Source organism: Limulus polyphemus, unplaced genomic scaffold, assembly GCF_000517525.1.
Source record: "Limulus polyphemus unplaced genomic scaffold, Limulus_polyphemus-2.1.2 Scaffold11, whole genome shotgun sequence".
Taxonomy (NCBI): Eukaryota; Metazoa; Arthropoda; class Merostomata; order Xiphosura; family Limulidae; genus Limulus; species Limulus polyphemus.
The window spans coordinates 1,175,498-1,187,495 of NW_013665621.1; the positions used below are offsets into that span (position 1 = coordinate 1,175,498).

The 11,998-nt window shown below is 34.5% G+C and overlaps 1 long non-coding RNA gene across 1 annotated transcript in view; it reads right to left on the bottom strand.

Moving 5' to 3' along the window:
- LOC111085147 overlaps positions 1 to 10,628 on the bottom strand; it is a 23,978-nt gene extending 13,350 nt beyond the window's left edge. The window contains exon 1 of the long non-coding RNA XR_002609990.1: positions 10,402 to 10,628. This is a non-coding gene — a long non-coding RNA (uncharacterized LOC111085147). The remainder of the gene's footprint in view (positions 1 to 10,401) is intronic.
- Between the last annotated feature and the right edge of the window lie 1,370 nt (positions 10,629 to 11,998).

An 11,998-nucleotide genomic window follows, 5' to 3' on the forward strand; every position in this document is an offset into this window, starting at 1 on the left:
GTATAGGTCAATTGGAAAGTATAAATAGTAATAATGGTTTATAATTGGGGTAACCTAGGAACCATACTAGAAAGAGATCTGCAACAAGTCGTACTCCTAGCCGTATTAAGCAAATTGCAGCATATTGTAACAGATGAAGATCCATGAACACGAAGATTAATGGCAAGACCTATCCATGAGCAAGAAGGATCCCCGTCTGGAAAAAAGCGACTCCAGTCACACATACATGAGCTACTACCGCGGTATATCAGCTCAACCGCAACATACTTCAAGCAGATGGATAATTTAACGGGTATTCAATCAAATTCAAACGAAAACATAATGCCACGTGACGGATACAGTACATTGAATTTCTGTGCTGTCGGATTTTTGATACGGGAGCTGGGAAACCGTCTTCCTAGTAGGAGGAGTTGTGTGTTTTGCACACGACAGCCTTAGGACAGAGCTTTTCACACTAGAAATTACGCAGTAGAGCTTTTGTCAAGATCCACTGTAGTCAGATAGAGCATGGTCAGACGTAATGGCATGGATTCTAACGACATGGCGACGTTTCAAAATCGTTTAAGTATAATGTATGTAACCCTCTGTAGAAAGACGCTGGATGTGCATCAACAAAATCTGTCTTTTTACAGGTAATCCTCTGGGATATCTATCTTTTTAAGACAATAATGAAAGCTGTATTTACAAATTAGTTGAGATTTTACTTAGCAAGTAACATGTATATATTCTTACAAATAAAAATATTATTTATGTGTATTGGTATTTGACAAAAAAGGTATGATAATTCACATTTATACCACATTTTCGAGTAGGAAGACACATTAATCGTACTTACATCACGTTAAAACTGACGATGGTTCTAATAAAAACGGTCCTATGTATAGGACTGGAAGCTTTCTTTTAAAAAGATGTTTTAATTTTGGGTAAACTCTTTTTTTTATATATATCAAATTATCATATTTTCTCAAGTTGAATGATCGCCTTATATTTGTGTAGGTGGAATTTTGTTACATATTTGTTTACGGCTTTCTAGATGTAGAATTTATATATATATATATATAAATGAAACTATACAATATTTCATCAGTCAGTATCTAACGTAGTTATTTTTCATATAACAAGTGAGTTTGTAGTAGAGGAAAAAAGTTTTTGAGATACCTTCAGAGAAAAACAAGTTTTGAAATGACGACAGAAGGGCAGATTGATAAACGCTAAATTTTCCTACATTGCCGTATTTATAACTTTAAACCATGCTTTCATGACAAGATACCTTAAGTTGAACATTGGAATCCTACAGATGTGCCGTTAAACCAATATTTAGACACCCTAATAGTGTATTGGCACTGGCGACAATATTGCTACTGTAGTAAACAAAACAAACTTATTTTGAAGAATCGTTATTGTAAAATAATAAATGATCATAATATATAAGATTTCTGATCACCGTTAACAACTGAGGATGTATGCGGCCACACAACAATCAATCAAGTGCTGCGCACATCCTCAGTAATGGTAAGGAGTCTCAATACGTTGAAGGCCTAAATGATCCTGGCAGTCGATAGGCCTAACGCCCAAATAACCAACTGGTAGCATTACAAAGCGGCCTAATGATCCCATAGGGTCGATAGTCTAAACATACTCCCGCCTAAAAAATAACTGATAGCGCACATCCGCACATTGCTTTGATACTGGTGCATATAAAAAAAATCATTCATCACATGGATTGAGTAAATTAGAGAGAACATTGCTGACAGGGGTTCAATACAATTTTTAATTAAATAAGTACGTTCCAGATATCTTAATGATTCAATATTATTCAGTTTAATGAGCCGCGTGCTTCACGAGCAAAGTCCTTTATACCTAAACTTTAACATATCAGGACAAGTTTAAATGGTGTTGTTTGTGTTGTAACTCAGCTCACATGACGTAGTCTAATATTGCAGGATAAGCTGCATTAGAGTGGGAGTTGTGAAATATTTGTATTAGATTCATTTGGATATATCACACTTTTTTAATGAATAAGTATTTACGATTTCCATCTATGTCATGAACCTTCTGCAGAACAAGATATTGTTTCCCTGAAGATCTATGCATTTCATTGTTCTGTTTTAATTATCTGTATATTTTTGTTACATTCGTAGACTATAGTAAGTATACTTAAGTCACAAATATTATATATCTGCGGACTTACAACGCTAGAAACAGATAGCCCATTGTGTAGCTTTCTGCTTTACTTCAAACAAACACAAATATTTATTGCCATCTTACATGGGAAACTGAACTTAAACGTATCTAGAACGTCCTTGTAGGCTATACTGTACCAACTAACCAAAGGCAATAAACTCTAATCAAAGGCAACAATTACGAAAAAAACATGGATACTTGTTTCTTATCATATCGTCTATGAAAGCAAGCTTGCGATGGTTTGAAATGTGCACATACTTCACGTGTTCTTCCTTGTTGTTTTATTTGCATTATTCGAACTTCTTTTCAAAATATTTCTTTAGAAACAATTATAAAAATAGACAAATTATGTTTAAATTTATCTAACACACTGTGTTGCAATCATAATAAATTTGTGCTTAAATAACCATGTGCAAACTGTGGTATGACTTGGGACATATCTATTTAAGCCTAAAATTATCGATAGAACTCTTACCCTATCGGTTTCTTAAATGCACATTTATAAACAATTAATGTACCAAATTGCTTGTGTATCCAAGTGCTTGTTGATTACAGAATTCCTAATAACTCATACCAAGTGTTTGTTGGTTACAGGCTTCCTAATACCACATACCAACTGTTTGTTGATTACCGGGTTTCTAATAACATATACCAACTGTTTGGTGATTACAAAGTTCCTAATAATATCAACCAAGTGTTTATTTGTTACAGGGTTCCTAATAACATATACCAACTGTTTGTTGTTTACAGGATTTCTAATAACATATACCAACTGGTTGGTGATTACAGGGTTCCTAATAATATCAATTAAGTGTTTATTTGTTACAGGGTTTCTAATAACATATACCAAGTGTTTGTTGGTTACAGGGTCCCTAATAACATATAACAAGTGTTTACTGTTTACAGGGTTCTTAATAACATCCACCAACAGTATTGCAATTGATAATTTTAATACTACTGCGGTATCCTTTGTATTTTTATAGAGAGAATGAATGCCTTATCTCATCCTATTGTTATGTCCAGTTCTTTACACTGAATTCTGTAACAGAGAAAAACGTAAAATTAGTCAAAATGATACAATAGGTAGATTTCATCAGTATTCAGCTGCTTATAAACAAACTGATTGTTTCATTATTAAAGGGGAGTCCTAAAATTATCCAACCCCTACGAGTTGTGCTCATAATAATTTTCAATCACACAAAAATTACTGTTATATGAGTCTATCCCAACACATGCTATCTAGACCCTATACAGATGTCAATGGCCCAGCATGGCCAGGTGGTCAGGGCACTCGACTCGCAATCTGCGGGTTCGAATCCCCGTCACACCGAAATATGGTCACCCGGTGTTTGAACTAGGACGCCAGCCCTACTCCCGGATACTCACTTCCAACAGAATTTGGGGGCGTGAGAAACACCATACGAAACTACTACTATTACAGATATCAATGCTCTTATCTCTGGAGTTAACTACAAATAAATAATAAACATACACCGGTTCTTGTAGACATAGGTAAAACAGATTTAGCATAAAAGGTTTCAGAACCTTTCTGGACCATGCTCTCTGCATAATTGAAGACGTGTAATACTTTTAAATGTTTTATGTTTTCGATACAGGTCATCATCCAAAAAATAACTGATTTCAACTAAACTATATACGTCGTAAGAGACTAGTGACTACCGACATACTCCCCAATGACACAGCGGTAAGTCTAAAGGCTTATTACACTAAAATTGGGGTTTCGATACCCTTGGTGGCACAGCGTAGATAGTCCATTGTGTAGTTTTGCGCTTAACTACAAACAAATAGATTACCGACGTGACATCCATAACCCAACGTCGTCAATAAAACGCTATATACCTTTATTTTAAAGTACATATGTGTTCCACAGTGTCTACTTAGCCTCAAGACTATTTTTGTCTTTTCAGGGATTTCTCGTGATCTATTGAATTACATTGGCTTATACGCATTCTCTAATACATTAGAGAAAATTCAATTTCAGCTTTCACTGTCAATGAAAAAGACTTCCCTGAATCACTTATTAGAGAAGATGCTTTCTTGGACTTTACTTATTTTTCTTTTAACCAACGTTATTTAGTTTGGTGAGCGTACTACTACTACAGAATGAAGTAACTGAAAAAAAAAAGCGTGATAATGGTTTGAATGAAAAGCACAAACAAATCACATTTCTAAGACGTGGAGCATTTAAATATCATTATTCACGAGTTTATTTGCTACGCACAATTCGAGAGTAAAGCTATTTCGTTTAGGAAGAGAGAGACAGGAAAATATTTTTCTCAATCACTCTTGTTGTCCAAGTATCTATTTCTACTTTGTACTTTGTTTGATGTTCATTCCTTCTTCCCATCATGAACGGTTTTAACATCCTTTGATTGTAACTCGTTCTTCGTTTACAGAGAAAAGCAAAGCACCCGTCGTTATGTGTTTGTGATAAAGGGTTTAATCTGAATTGTTTTTTTACAGAGTGTACCTTTGCATGAATGAATAATGAAATATATGAGATTGGACTGATTTTCTTCGCCTGGTAATAACTCTAAGAGTACACTAGAGTTTATAACTTTTGTATAATACTGTTCTATGGTAACCTCTCACGCTGTTAAAAGTATTAATGGATTTACCAACTGAATGAGTTGGTACTATTTATAAGTGAGGGTTGGTTCTATGTGCATGTTCTTATGCGTCAAAACTAAATTCTATTGCTCAACAAAATGAACTCTCGTTTTCATGAAAATGTTTTGAAATCTGCTTCTCTGCCAAGAACGGTTGTGAATGAAATAAAACTAAGATAAAGAAGACGAAGTTCTATAAACTAAGTTCTAAGTTATTTTACAGATAAACACATATTTCTAATTTGTGAGGGGGCGAGTTATGTGATTCAACTCACATTCTAATATTATATCGATTTTATAAGCTTATTTCTCACAATGCAGTAAGCAGTATAGGACAAAAATTAGGTGTAACATCTTGGCAATTAGTACCATAAAGGTCCTGTAATAATTATAACGAAAGATCCATTAACCAGCTACTTCCATCGACGAATGGGTTCATTAATCCCCAGTCAACAAAACTTAACACAATTAGACGTAATGGAAATCAAAAACGGTCAGATGTTGAAGAAGTAAATCTCGAGCTTCTCCTGAGACATCGTTCAACAGTGTGAAAGTAGAGAGTGCTTACTTGACTTTAAAAGTCTCTTTTGATTACTTGTTATTAGCCTAACGAACAAAACTGTAACATTAATTTTCAAACAAAGAAGCAATTTAATAGGATCTAGGTTCCTATGCTAAAAAATTAAATTCACAATTTTGATATTTTAATTTTTATCTTCACAAAAAAATAAAATTCAGTAGAGCGCATACTTCCACCAGGCAGCGTTGATCATATTAGGCCCTCAAAAAATAAGAAAATGTGTCCTTATGTCCGTCGTTATCAATGAATACGGACCATTTTGGGGACTATAATGAGAAATAATATTCGACATAAGTCCACAAAGTTTCATCAAAATCCGGTCAATTTTGGCTGAGTTATAGAGTAAAAATAGTGTGAAAAATCAGTGCCCATGCTAACAGATAGGGATTTCTTTTCGTGACCTTGATCCTCCAAAAACTAATCACTTTTCACTTCTAAGTTGGGACATAGTTCAAACGTGTACCTACTTTCATCCAAATCCATTCAGTCATTTTCGAGAAATCTTGCTGACAAACATACAAACAAACAGGAGTGAAAGCATAACCTCCTTCACCTTCGGAGGCAATAAAGGATAAGAGTTAACGTTTCGCTATGTGGTTTAACTTTTTCCAATTTTTTTTCGAAAAATATAGTTCATATATAATTTCTGAAAAATGTCAGCCCTAAACGACAATAAGTGCTTAGGGTAAAGTTGTGGCAATCGGATAAACACCAGTGTTGTTGTGATTAGCAACTTATTCAGTCCTCTATGTTTAGTTATTAATTAGTTGCTATTTTTTCTACCTTTCTAAAAAGAAGGCCATGGGTCAAATCCCAGCCTCTGCTATCACAGACAAATTTTTGTAACGACTTCCCTGAAGACGGTAGTAGATTAGCACCCGAAACGTGGGATGCAAATTCGTTAGAAATTAGCACACGTGATAACCGTGCTATTTGTTTCAACGTTTTTGAAATAGCCACTCGGCGACTCAGTGGTGAGCTTGAGGGCTTATGACGCTAAATGTAGGGGTTCGATCCCTACAGTTTGCATAGCGCACGTAGCCCATTGTGCAGCTAAATGATCAAACGTCCTTCATGTATCAGCCAATATCTGAGCACTTCCTCTGAATACTCTTTCAAAATTCAAGCCTTACTAAACACGTAATGTTATTGTAAGGATTATTCAAAAATAAAATTATAAAGAAACTTTAGATAAAAAAAGAAACTTTTTTTTCCTTTCTCTGTAGCGTGAATAACGTCACATCAGGCCCTCGATGAATTGAGATGATAGGTTCTTAGTAATTGAACATATTTTCTGTGCTAGAGTAATATTTAGTGAGAATCTGAAGAAATAAATGCATTATTTAACCACAGAGAACACGTAAACTATACTCGAAATTTTTCCTGAATCATTAATGGTAACTCAGATTCTCAATGTACTTGAACTTGCTAGAATTTTTACAGAGACAATTCAACTCAAATTGTAATTTTAAAAAAAATTCCGTTTAACCATTGACTTGTTCTTATATTTTAAAGGTGCAGATAAATCACTTGTATGTATCGTGGCTTATATTATTGTCTGTTTCGCTCTTGAATACAATTTTAACAGTGAATTAAGAATTTCAATATTATGTCAAAAGTGATAACATCGAAACTATAAATCATATATTTAAATTATTAAGTATAGCATTTTAACTAAATGTTTTTATAAGCATTGATTTTGGTATATATATATATATATATATATATTACAGATTAGAAAGTTAAAAAAAATTTGCTCTGTTGTTAGTGTTATAAAATGCTTCATTCAAAACAGTAACGTCATGAAATTCTTCGGGTGCATTTAAGTTTTATAAACATAAAATTCAATGCAGCACGATATAGTTTTCCTATTTCAAATCATCGACTTCAAATTAAACAATCTAAAAAATAACGTAATAGGTGTTGTTATTCAAACGCTTCTGTATTTTTTTTTAAGGGCTAGTTTGTAATTAAGCACAAGGCTACATAATGGAATATCTGTGCTCTGCCCACCACGGGTATCGAAACACGGATTCTAGCGTTGTAAGTCCGCAGAAATACCGCCGTGCCACTGGGGGTCATTTTTCAAGGGACAGGAAATCAATAACAGAATATAAAACAAATACATTTATATGTGTCTAGTAAGCTTAGTTACATTCCTTTCTTTTCTTATAGTGTGTTTCATAAATAACAATGATTATAATGGTGTGTGTATATATATATATATATTATGTAAGAGAACAGTATATAATATGTTGGTAATTTATAGATCACTGATCTTAGTGAATTTTAACCTTTCTACTAAGCTCGCCAAACTTTCGACTTTATTGCTACTAAACATTTTTAAAAGTTTAGTTTTGAGACATTTAATTCATTAATTCATAGATTCCGTTTTTTTTTCTTGTAGAAGTTTAAATTAATTTTCTAGACCGAAACAAATAAATCATTACTTGTAATATATTTTGTTGGAGCTTGAATTACAGATTTATCAAAAGTAATATGCAAATTATTAGAATTTTTTCAAGAGATTTTTTAGATTACATCTACAAAATTACTGCGTCAGATCTCATTAACGAACGTAGATCAGTTTTATAAAAACTGAAATAAATTTTTGTTCTTCTGTGTGCTCAACATGAAAGCTATTTTAATACGTTATGTGATTTCTGTCTTACAGTAGAATACAAAATATTTAGCACAGCAAGCCTATTTAAACATCATTTTAATAATTTTAAATTTAAATTTTCTTTTGGAAGAGGAAATGTTTTTTTTTTAAGTCATTCTATTTCAAATTATTTTTAATGTCATTCTATTTCAAGTTAATGTGGGTTTAGAAACACAAAGCAGAAAAACTCGTGTCAACTGAAAGAAAATTAATTCACTACAACTACTTAATTACTCGCAACCCCCTTTTTTTCCCTAATCTTTGCGTGGTAAAACAGTTAGCCTGCTCGGACTGTGAAATCAAAGATTTGAAAGTTCGCGTCCGGTTGCTGCAAAAACGCGCTATGATCTTTTGGATTATAGGTAGCCCAAGAGTTGCGGATGGTGCTATTGACTTGCTGCCTTCTCTCTAACCTATCATTTCATAATTAGGGACGGCTATGCGCAGCTAGCCAACAAATAAGCAATGGTGGCCAATTAAAGGATGAAAGCGCGCGAATACTAGATGGATTTTCAATTTCAAAATTTGAAAGGAATAGTAAAAACTTGCAATTTCTGAGCGTTATTTGCATTTTATAAGAATAAAGTTCAAGGCTCTGTGTTGTCCTTTGAACTATTTCTTCAGTTGTTGTTGGTGCTCATTCAGATGACCGAAATTTAAAATATATATAAGAAAAATAATGTTTTCACAAACTTTCCACATCTCCTCCTTTGTACGTGGACGTCGGTTTCCACTATCACGTTTGAGCAGACTGAGAGCATAAGAACAGTTAACTGCATCAGGGGGAATTGACAGGTATGTGGTCAAAAGTATTTGCCATAATTTCAGGATCCCTCTCGTGAAAGCAGCTGCTTATTTTGAGGTATAACTGGAATATTGTAACTGAAATGTTTAGCGTTTTAACCTTTGATGAGCTTCGAATTCTTGTTTGTTATCCCGCCAACGATTCGAATATATATACCCAATTTCGTCACGATGGCTTCTGTAGCCATTCCTTTCACTTTGCGGATAAGTTAGTTGGTTACTGGGGCTAGTTACTGACTTAAATGTTTTTCTGTGCATGACTCCTTCTTTCACAGATAACATAGAAATATTCCTTCTTTGAAATGTTGTATCCTTCGGCACTACATTGTTTAACAATCTCGCTAAATGATGTTCTTCCTTAGAAAAGAATGTAACATGATTCTACAGTGAGAAGTCTATCCAAAGCATTCTTCTATAAAGTGTTATTAATGTTATTAACCCACTGAAATATTACTTCCTGTAAACACAAAAACATGGCGACGAAAACACAGATCTCATCCACACTGCCCTAACCAATGGCCAATTAAAAATAAGTTGTGATTTAAAGGGACATCCACTCTCAAACATCTCCAAGCAATGTGATTTTATCCTCTTATCACCTTGTGATAACCTAACCATTTATTAGAATTACGCAACAATTTAACTTTCCCATAATTTAGTCTGGCTACAGAATAAAATTCTCAAAAACAGTACACAAAGAGAGAGGGGATCAGATTAAAATCGAAAAAATAATCCTTGCAAATTTTGTGGGGGATTATGGTGATAAATTATTGCCAAAAAAAATTTTTTTAATTATCATTGTTTGTTTGTTTTTGAATTTTGCGTAAAGCTACACGAGGGCTATCTGCGTTAGCCGTCCCTAATTTTGCAGTGTAAGACTAGAGGGAAGGCAGCTAGTCATCATCACCCACCGCCAACTCTTGGGCTACTCTTTTACCAACGAATAGTGGGATTGACCGTCACATTATAACGCCCCCACGGCTGAAAGGGCGAGCATGTTTGGTGGGACGGGGATTCGAACCCGCGACCCTCCAATTGCGAGGAAATATCCTGATCTACATATCACTTCCCTTGTATGAGTTCATTCACTTTAAAGATCTAGTTAAACAATAATAATTACGGTATTGATGTCTTGGACTGATGTAACATACAAAATACGAGAAAACCATTGAAAAACGCTTCAGCGAAAAAAACAACAATAGCTTAAACAATGGGTAATGTTTCATAAACCCAACAACTTGGCATTATTCACATTGCACCATTTTATTCACGTGCTGTAAAACTGAACCTGCATTTAGTTTGGCTCTTGATTCTACTGTGAATCATCACTGAGTTACATAAACTTATTCATTGCGAGTAATACCAAGCTACTTTATTTTGCTGTGTGTATGAGGCATCACCGTATTCAGTAGCTTGGTTGTTAGTGTTTAGACAGACATATATACAGACAGAAGACTGTAAGTGTAACTTAATACATCAGTCACAGTTATTAATGCAAAATATTCACATTAGATTTTGAAAATAAAGTACTTAAAACTTACCAAAAGAAGAGTTGACAAGTCGAAGCACAACGTCCGAAGTCTTTCCACGCAGCGGATTCGACAGACTATACAGTCAGTTTATCCGCCTATTCATTTTTTATTATTAATTTTTTTTTAAAAGTTTGACGTTTTCAACATTCAAACAAGGTTATGCTAATATATCTGAAGCTTGTGTGCATAAAATATCATATGAAAACAAAACTTGCGGAGAAAGTTTGATCGTTGTAGTCAACTCTCGTCGTTTCTCATTCTGAAGTGCTCACGAGAAGACAGATCATGCTTAGTGTCTGGAAAATATGTCTGTGAGACGCGTTTAAGTACGAAGTGAATCGACCACCGAACTGCGAGCGTGCGCAAATTGCTCGGGATGTGTGTTTATCAAGAGCATATACAGTACCTTGGTAACTGCCGAAAGTTGCTGGATGATAGAAGATGAAAATAGAGCGGAACACTCATCCAACAGATGCTTTCAGAGTTCAAAACTGAATTCACTGTATAGATAAGATTTTTTTTCTAGGAAGAGGTTTCCGTGTAATTTACTTGTAAAATTCTGAAAGTGAAATTCATATTTCCTTGGAACGATAAAAAACACGTGCTATACTCTATTATTTTCGATAGTGCATTAAATTTAAATTATTAAACTTTTTTTTTTTTAGTTAAGAGCAGCTTTCGATAAAATTTCTTGTAGAAGTGAGATGAAGATAAATTCTTCAAAAATAGATAATGTACTGTTTGTTTGTTTTACCTCAAAGCCACACGATAGACTATCTGGGCTCTGTCCACCTGAGATATTCGAACCCCGGATTGTAGTATTGTAAGTCAATAATCTTACCGCTGACCTATCATGGACTAGCTCGGGTAACTTACATTTCTCCGGATCACTGCTGCCTCCCTTCCCAACAAACATGCTCTCCCTTTCAGCCATTAACGTTATAACGTGACGGTCAATCCCACTATTCGTTGGTAAAAGAGTAGCCCAAAAGTTGGCGTTGGGTGGTGATAACTAGCTGCCTTCCCTCTAGTCTCACTCCGATAAATTAGGGACGGCTAGCGCAGATAGCCCTCGTGTAGCTTTGCGCGACATTCAAAACAAACAAACAAACGTATTCAACGATCACGTTTAAACAGTTTTGAAACCTAGATATTTTTTAAACATTTTGATCTAATTTATCGATGCACAATTTACGTCACACTCCTTGTAGAAATTTATAAAACGAAGAAGCAGAGACTCATCTCACACTCACTATCTCTGTCACTAAAGATGCATGTTAGATTCCAAAAAGCAATTAAAAACCCCCACGGAACTTCACAGACCATCACGTAGCGCATGGGTACTCATTATCCTCAAGGCTGCCAGCCCGCGTAGTTAAACTAGCTTGCTGAAATGGATGTGTGGGTGAAGTGCCAATCAAAAACACTAAACGTTTTACAGCAAATAGTTGATTAGAATTACAAAAAAAAACTACTTTCTTTGTCAAAACAAAACGAAAAAAAAAAACGAGATTAAAGTGATTGCGGCTTATTGGTATCTCTGCTCCAACTTAAGTAAACTTAAAACTGACATTCTGGGGTATTTTTCTAGTGGAACATACTTTGT